The sequence below is a fragment of the Centruroides sculpturatus genome, unplaced genomic scaffold, assembly GCF_000671375.1.
Source record: "Centruroides sculpturatus isolate CEXI.00-Female unplaced genomic scaffold, Cexi_2.0 scaffold4226, whole genome shotgun sequence".
Classification (NCBI taxonomy): domain Eukaryota; kingdom Metazoa; phylum Arthropoda; class Arachnida; order Scorpiones; family Buthidae; genus Centruroides; species Centruroides sculpturatus.
The window spans coordinates 1,422-7,225 of NW_019388321.1; the positions used below are offsets into that span (position 1 = coordinate 1,422).

The window sequence follows — 5,804 nt, forward strand, 5'->3', positions numbered from 1 at the left end:
TGAATATCACCATTGATTATATCCAAATTTAGCCCTTCATTTACAGCAGTTGTGGGTGTATATTTGCTTAATATATCAGGTTTTGGTTGTATATATTTGTATGAATATTTATAATTTTCAAAATAATTTTAAAATTAATCTCTAATTTTCTACTATTTTATATGCATTTTTAAGCTCTAAAAATATTTTCTTATGAAATGTTAGATTAATGTTATGTTCTCAGAGCATAAATATTCACTAAAAGTTCATTTATTTATTAAAACCTTTTATATTCACAGATAACTCTAAATATATTAAAAGGATTATTGTAACATCTTTCATATTATTTATGTTACAATTTAATGTTTATATAATTAAAATTAAACACAACAGTCACAATTATTTCAAAAATAATATAATTTAATGTAAAAGTAAATTACTTGTAATCCAGGACTGCCTCTTGGTCCTTTCTCTCCAGTAAAACCTGTTAATCCTACAGGACCCTAAAATAAAAATAAATGATTTTGGTGTAATTTAATAACTTTAAGACAGTTTAATAACTTAAAACATTAAGCAAGTAAAAATGTACAAATGATAAATTGATTAAACAAGCTAAAGGATAAAGAATTTTATTAGATTAAATGTTTTTCATGATACCTCTTCACCAGGTCCCTAGAACATTGAAATCAGAAAATTTGCACAAGAACATCTATAAAGTTCCATTGAATGTTCAATTTGTTTTTCAAATTTTCTGATTCAAATGTTCTAGGAATATGACAATGAGACAGAGGTCTCCCAAAAATTGTTTAATCTAATAAAATTTTGGCTCCTTTAATCAGTTTAATGTTTGTATATTTTTACAGTAGTATCTCGGGATATGAATGCTCCAGCATATGAAATTTTCAGGATACAACAAGAAATTCAAACATATTTTTGCTCCACGGTATGAACAAAAACTGACCATACAACATTACATTAGTTTGCAGTGCCATTTTTTATTCACTTCTGTTCATCGGTCTCAGTCCGCGTGTTTGCTTCATCATGGAAGAATCTTGCTCGATAAAGGAAATCTTGAGGTATTATCAGAAAGTGACTGATTTTATTGAAAAGAAACATCCCAAAAAGGTTCACACTGGCTGTATTGCTGCTCAGAGTAATGACACTTGCCTAAGTCATTTTAGAAACATTTTAAAAAGTAGGCAAAGCCAAACCTCTTTGGATAGATATTTTACCAAGCGACCTCTATCCAGTGAAAGTGCTGGTGGAAGTAAAGGAAAGAAAGCAAAAAGCAGTGAATAAAAAATTAGTGTTAAGTTATTTTTAAGTTATTGTTACATTATGCTATGTAAGTTAAGTTTTAGTATCATTTCCCTTCTCCCTCACCTCCTCCACCAGTTTACACCTCCACTGTCATCTATCCTCAAAGGTAAAGTGCAAATAAAACTACATTTTTTTTTATCAATTATTATTCTATTACGGTTATTTATACATTTACAACTACAAAATGCATTTTTCAGTGTTTCCTTACTATATTTATTATTTCTTTTTAATGTACTACTTAGCTTTAATTTGAGTGTGTTTTTTGTGTTGGAACGAATTATTTGGTTTTACATGTAATCGTATGAAGAAAAATGATTCACCTTACAACATTTGCATGATATGATCTCAGTTTCGGAATGGATTAATTTCGTATCCTGAGGTACTACTGTACTTATTGTTTTCATGGAGGAATCATACTATGAAACTAGTCTTTTAAAATACTGATTTGACAATGTTAAAAAAAATTGGTCAATTTTAATTGAACTTCTTCAATATTCTGCACAGTTTCACAACTAGTCTCCTGTAGACCTTGGTTGGCATAGCCATTATTAAGGCTAAAGTCAATTGATGAGAACTGGGTTAGTACTGAAGTAAAATAATGACACAAACATTAATATTCAGCAAAAGAAAAACAAATTTACTACAAACAAGTGCTTTCATCCATCTAAAACAGACATCTTCAGGTTTAAGCATACTTTGTGTTCTACCACTTAAACCTGAAAATATTCATTTTAGATAGATAAAAGCATTTGTTTGCAGTAAAGTTCTTTTTCCTTTGCTGGATATTGTATTGGTGTTATTATTTTATGTGAATATTAAATCAGTTCTTACCGATTGACTTTAGTCTTATGACTACACCAATCAAGGCCTACAGGAAAACAGTTCCATTTTAAAGTTTTTTAATACATATAATCATTCAAACTCATGAAATTTATAAGCAAGTGTTTCATTTAAAATGCAACTACATTTATCTTGTCTATAGCATCATATTTTAGAATGCTACATCAAACTTGTGTAAAGTATTTCCTAGTAAAAATATCATTTCAGATCCATGTTAGTGGTGTGGGATTTCAAATGATATGATATGATATGATATCAGATGACAAGAAGTGATATGACATGACAACACTTGACACTATGTTGTACTTATATTTTACAATATAGAATAATTAATAAATTTCTAAATTTTTATATTTAATTTAAATCTTATGTAAAATTAAATTCAAATTTATTATTATTATTATGGTCAAAACAATTATTGGTATTAAAAAACTTTTAAAAATTAATGTACACGTTCTCCAGGATAGCCATCTTCTCCTCGATCTCCTCTAACACCAATTGAATTAATTCCACCTTCTCCAGGATCTCCCTAAAATAAAAATATTTTATTTACAATATATTATTTAACAAATAAATGTTTAATCCTTGAATAGAATTACTAATCAATTATCATTTTAAAATCAAAAATAAATTAGTTGCTATTAAAAATTTAACCATTTTAATTTCTAAATTTTTAATATTAATAATTTTTAATTATTGGTTTCTTTTATCTATTTAAATATGTTGTGTTATATTATAAATTATGTCAATTTTTTAAAGTTTTAATAATTTAATGTATAATGTATTAGTCATTTAATAATAGCAAATGACTAATACATTTGACTAACATAAATTGCAACATTTAAGCCAACTTTTAAAGTCTGAAAAATCTCCAACAAATATCTAATATAAATACCATATATCTTATTCACATTTCAATTCCAGTCTGCTTCATGTCCAGAGACTTTAATCACTTTTAAAATAATAATTATAAGTCTAAATCAGAATTTTGAACTAAAAATCTTGATTGGCTTTATACATCAAATCTACNTCTTGATTGGCTTTATACATCAAATCTACTAATATGCTGAAATTTACAGTATATTAGGCAAAAATCATTTTAATAATTTACAATTTCAAAAATTTAGTCATATAGCAAGTTTTGCATAAGCTAAAAATAATTATATCAATTTTTATAATAAGTACTAATGCAGGTGTTTAAATTTAGAGTAAATCAAAGATTAAATAGAATTTACTCATGAGAAAGTAAGACTTGTTTCATTCTTATTATAAAAATTAATGAGGTATTAATAAAAAATAGGTATTCAATTTCATATTCATATGCAATTACAATAAGCTTAAAGTAATGAACAACTGCTTCACTAAATAAATTACAAAGAAGTAACCTTTGAGCAGTCAAAACTTTATATTTGAATGAACATTTTCAGTCTTGTAAACGGCAATCTCAGGTTCCAAAAATTGAATTAATATGAAATTCAAATTCTAGAATACATAACATTAAATATATATAATTAAATAACATCAAAAGATTAAAAATTAAGATAATGAAATTAATTTTAAAAATTACAACTAATAATAAGAGAATAAAAGTATATAATAACAATAAAGAAGTCAAATTGATGTGTTCCTTAAGGAGGAACTTCCAGGATGAATGAAATGTATCATCTTTCTTATTAATAATCCAACAGTAATGGCTTATACAGTGGGTAATCGGTTAACAAATAAATCAGATAATGAACACTTTCACGAAAGATTTTTATGATCGGACAACAAACACATGTTCGGATAATGAACACTTCACTGAACAAACATAAAAAGAAGCAATGAAAATAGCAAATACTGATTGATTTTCCCTTGTCTTCAGGCAACAATTCGAAACTTTTCGGTGTTGGAGATGTCAACATCAACGCTCAATCCAGAATATACTGATCAGATAGTATTCCTCCAAACTTTGAAACTCTCCCTTGTAATTCCAGCCTTTTATTTTTCTGTCAGAAACAATTCTTTTATAGTATTCGTGAAACTGTCGGGTGGGCACTCATTAAGTTTTGCATTGAGTTTTATTTTTGAAAGGTAAAATAGCAAAGATAGAGAGTGGGCAGAAGATGTCTGATGTTGCTGGGCAGGATGGCTTGAACAGGTCTACAGTAGGCTGCAGTTTAATCTTATCTAAGAAAAATACAGTATAATCAAGAAGACTCAAGCAGCTAAAGGAGTAACAAAAAATCACTTCTGAGAAATAAAGAACATTGAAGAGCTCATAATGGAACCTGAAATGGATCTGATGACAGAAGAGCGCCAAGAACTCTTGAATGAATAACACCAAGAAACTCAGCGAGATATGTTTTATTACGAAAAACAGGATTAATGCCGATATTTGCTATTAATTAAAGATCTTTTGAAGAAGTGGGGGATGTCAGATCAACAGTATTAGAATAGTATACAAACCAGGTTGAGGTTAATAGGCTTCTCTACAATTACAATGCTATTAATTACTTATGAAAATCCTGAAGAAGAGAGAAAAGTAATCGTCATTAGACAGATTCTTAAACCCCCACAAACAAAAAAGCATAACTAATAAAAATTCAAGACTGCATAGATATGTATTTTTATTATTACATATAAATGAATGTAGTAAGAAAGTATATATTTTTTATGTTTTGGGGTCTCCAGAACGAATTAATCAAATTCCCATACAAACCTATGGTGAATTGATAATCGGTTAATGAACAATTCGGATAGCGAACAAAATCTTGGAACGTATTATGTTCATTAACCAATCATCCACTGTATATAAATTTGCAGAACTTCATAAATCTATTTCTGGACATATTAGAAACCTTCTTAAATCCTGGCCTCATCCCATCTTATATTTGTTGATAGCCACTAGGGTTATATTATATTTATTAGTGTTGATATCCCTTCTCTGCTCCTTCAAACTCATAACCAAATCTTGAGGTATATCTAACATATGACAATGCAACTCTAAAATTGGGATGAAACATGGGTATTTTGTAAACACCTGATGTTTGAACCTGATGTTTGAACCTCATTAAGCAAGCAATAAACCATTGGTTTCCTACATTATGCTATGGTTGAATCCTTGACTAGCTTGAAACCACATAGGAGACAGTGCAGATCATCATTGTATGTCACCAAAAAGAATTTATTTTCACTCTTGGTTGAAGCTGAAGTGTTATAATTAGCCTGTTGATACAATGTAATCCATTATTCTACTGTATTCTTCTGGAAACTGTGTGCAAGTGTCATTCTTTATGTATTCTAAAATTTGAGTTTCATATTAGTTCAACCTTTGGAACCTTAAGATTGCCATTTACATGGCCAAAAATGTTCATTCAAGTATAAAGTTTTAACTGCTCAAAGGTTTCCTCTTTGTAATGCAATTAAAATTGTTATCAAAGAATTAATACATAACCGAAACTCTATGTTGGGGCTCTCCAAATGAAAATAATGATTACAAAGAAAGAAGAATAAATTAATTTGTAAAATAAATTTTTATTGACACATACCCTAAAACCTTGATTTCCTTGTTCTCCAGGTAATCCTCTTGGTCCAGGAGGGCCAGGTACACCAGGTAATCCTGGTCTTCCCTATTATATATACATATTACATTATAAAAACACTAATTTAGTAATATTGGTAAT

The 5,804-nt window shown here is 28.3% G+C and overlaps 1 long non-coding RNA gene across 1 annotated transcript; it reads right to left on the reverse strand.

Moving 5' to 3' along the window:
- Positions 1 to 418: 418 nt before the first annotated feature.
- LOC111616872 lies at positions 419 to 5,750 on the reverse strand. The gene is made up of 3 exons (XR_002755335.1): positions 5,670 to 5,750; positions 2,591 to 2,668; positions 419 to 482 (listed from the first exon to the last, which is right to left on the reverse strand). It is a non-coding gene; the product is annotated as an uncharacterized LOC111616872 (long non-coding RNA).
- Between the last annotated feature and the right edge of the window lie 54 nt (positions 5,751 to 5,804).